A 2,843-nucleotide genomic window follows, 5' to 3' on the forward strand; every position below is an offset into this window, starting at 1 on the left:
AAAAAAAAAAAAAAAAAAAAAAAAAAAAAAAAAAAAAAAAAAAAAAAAAAAAGAGCCGAGCCAAGGGCTGGGTGTGCTCCACTCATTCCCAGCCTTCAGCCACTCACCTGCTTCTCCCAGCGCCTGCCCATGCCCCTGCTGTGCCCGGGGCACTGTGCCCCAGTGGGCTCCCCACTGCAGAGCTTCAGGGGTGCAGGTGCTGCAGGGTTTTGAGGTCACGGCTTCGTTAGCAGGGCTTCTCCATCATTGCTCCAGGGGGCAAAGGGGACCCCCTGCCTGCCCTCCCCTGCTATAGGGTATTTGGCTCCGCAGCATCCAGACCTGCTGGAGAGAGGTGTAGGGCTCAGGCACCCCGGCACGGGGCAAGGAGGGGTGCAGGGGGCCGGGAGCACCCAGGGGATCGGTTCAGGTTGGAACACTGATCTGGCTGGAGCAGAGTAGAGCGGGGCTCCCAGTGAAGGCTGGTAAGGCTGGTGTGTAGGGACAGAAAATGCCTTCTCGGGGCCCTGCAGGGGGAAAAGGAGGTCCCTGTCAGGGTGCACGGCACCTGGGTCACAGCCAGAACCCCTCCTTGCAGGGAGGGTCCCCCCAGCTGTCCCTGCACTTGCTGGAGGTCTGGGCACGATGCCACTGCCCTCCCAGCTGTGCCCGTAGCAGCTGCCAGCAGCAGGGCAGGATGGGCCCCGCTTGTGAGCCCCCTCCCCTCATCAGCCTCTTGGTGCTCCTTTGGCACAGGGTAGACAGAGCTCTGCTGTAAACCGGGCTGTGCTGGTGCTAACTGGGGCCACCACAGCTCACCCTGAGGGTGCAGGAGCCCAGGATGTCTCCAGCCCTGCCTGGAAACCCGCTGCTGGCCAGGGCCTGTGCAGGGCACCGGCTGCGCTGGCACCCAGCCCAGCTGCGGGGCTGATGCTGCATCATGCCTCTGAGGTGCCTTCCTGGTGCTGAGCTCACCGCAGCTGGGCAGCTGCCCCGCTTTTCGGGGAAACAGAGCAGCCAGAAGCAGCCAGTTATGGGGCTGCCTCAGCTCTCATCGCCGCTGTGTCCTTGCGACTTTGAGCTGGAAGCAGAGGGAGGGAGGGAGCAACTGGGGGCTGGGTGTCACGGTGCTTCAGGAGCTCTCTGGAGCCCAGTGTGCTTGGGGGTGGACCAGGACCTTGTGCTCTGGAGTCCGAGGCTGTGCAGGGTCTGGGGCCAGGCTAGCAGTGCTGGGGCTGCCTCGCATCACACCCCGGGCAGGTCCCAGCAGACTGGCTGGGAACAGGCTGTGGGTGGCAAAGGAATGGGAAAAATGAGGCAGGCAAAGGGCTGGCAGCACAGCCTGCAGCTGCAGAGTTGGGAGACAGTGCTGAGGACCACCGCGGCTCCCTCCAGGCCTGCCTTCGCGGGGGCACATGCAGCTTCCCCAGTCTCAGCATCTCCCGCTGCCTCCCTAGGCCCTCGCTGCATGGGCATGTCCTGCCCTGCCGCTGCTGCCCTGAGGCAAGAAGGACGTTTCTGGGGTGCAGGTCCTTCTGGCATCACACCAGCGCTCCCAGCACACTCAGGGCTGGCAGAGCGGCTGGGACCATCCCCAGGGTGCCCTCACCTGCGGACCTGCAGCCGTGCAGCAGCCCCAGCACCGGGGAGAAGCCAGCCAGCACAGTCCTCCTGGGTGCTGGGGGCAGCTTTACCTCGGGTCCCCTCAAGATGCCTTTGCCAAGGGCTGGGCAGAATGCCTTAGCGTGGCGGCAGGTGCCTGCAGCCCCTCACTCGCAGGCCAGGCTGGAACAATAGCTCATTCTGGTGCATCCGCTCCAGGGAAGTCCCCTGTCCCCACTCAGGCTCAGCTCCAGGATTGTGTAGCTCACTCTTCCTCTGGCCTTCACCTAGCCTTGGAAGCGATGGTATCCCCCGCCACACATGTCCCTGCCATCAGGGAGCGACAGCCGGCATCTGCCCTGTGCTCTGCGTGGCTGAGGCTGCTGGGGAGAGCCTGGGGGAAGGCTTGGGAGCTGGAGGGTGCCCGTCTCCCCCCCCCAACCCTGTCCCCAGCAGCGGGCACCTTCCCTGCCTTTGTTCGCCCTGCAGACCGGTGGAAGAACGGGAGCACGAGGGCTGCCCGCTGTGTTTCTGCAGGGCTGTGTGGCTCCCCACAAAGGCGGTTGGGATATCTCTCTCCCCTTGGAGCCCGGCCAAACAGCCCTGGGAAAAGCAAGTCCTCTTCCATGGGAAAGTCCTGCAAGGAGAAATCCCTGCTCAGCCTGTCCAGCCCCACAGTTCCCCTGGGCCCTGGTGCGCCGGCATGGCCCCGGTGCTGAGCAGCATGCAGGGCCAGGGGCATGGGGAGGTGGCATGGGGACTGTGCCCTGCTCGCTGCCTTCTCCCAGGCAGCCCTCGTCTGTCCTCATCCCTATTCCATGTGTCCTCAAAGCGGCGGGGAGCCTTCCCCAAAGCCTTCCAAAGGGATCCTCCTTGGCCCAAGGGTGCAAGTAGGGCTCCCCCGAGCTAGGGCTGGCCTCACCACCTGCCTGGGGCTCATCTCTCATCACACTTTCTTGCAGTTGCTCCTAACCGAGCTGTCCTGGGGGACCCCCGAGCCCTGCAGACAAATCCAGGATGAAGACTTCACGGCCTGGGGCTGCAGGCAAGTATAAGGGGTCATGCTGGGCCCTCGTGCTGGCTTCTCCTCCCTTCCACGGCAGTGCGGAGCGTGCAGCTCACCAACACCACAGCGAGCTGGGGAAGCTGGGTGACATGAAGCCCAGGGCAGGGGCATTCGCCCTTCACTGGCGTTGGCAGAGGGACCCCCGCCCGCCTCGCCCTCGGCCCCGCAGCCCGTGCCACGGGGTGGCCGCGTGGGC

General features: G+C 64.2%; 1 protein-coding gene across 1 annotated transcript in view; it reads left to right on the forward strand.

Moving 5' to 3' along the window:
- The window catches only part of MCAM (melanoma cell adhesion molecule), a gene marked incomplete at its 3' end in the record, with an annotated part of 16,132 nt that overhangs the window by 2,809 nt on the left and 10,480 nt on the right, over positions 1-2,843 (forward strand). Inside the window, exons 2-3 of the mRNA XM_026863585.1 lie at positions 745-753; positions 2,141-2,143. The remainder of the gene's footprint in view (positions 1-744; positions 754-2,140; positions 2,144-2,843) is intronic.

The sequence above is a fragment of the Athene cunicularia genome, assembly GCF_003259725.1.
Source record: "Athene cunicularia isolate RWA chromosome 24 unlocalized genomic scaffold, athCun1 chr24_part1, whole genome shotgun sequence".
Classification (NCBI taxonomy): Eukaryota; Metazoa; Chordata; class Aves; order Strigiformes; family Strigidae; genus Athene; species Athene cunicularia.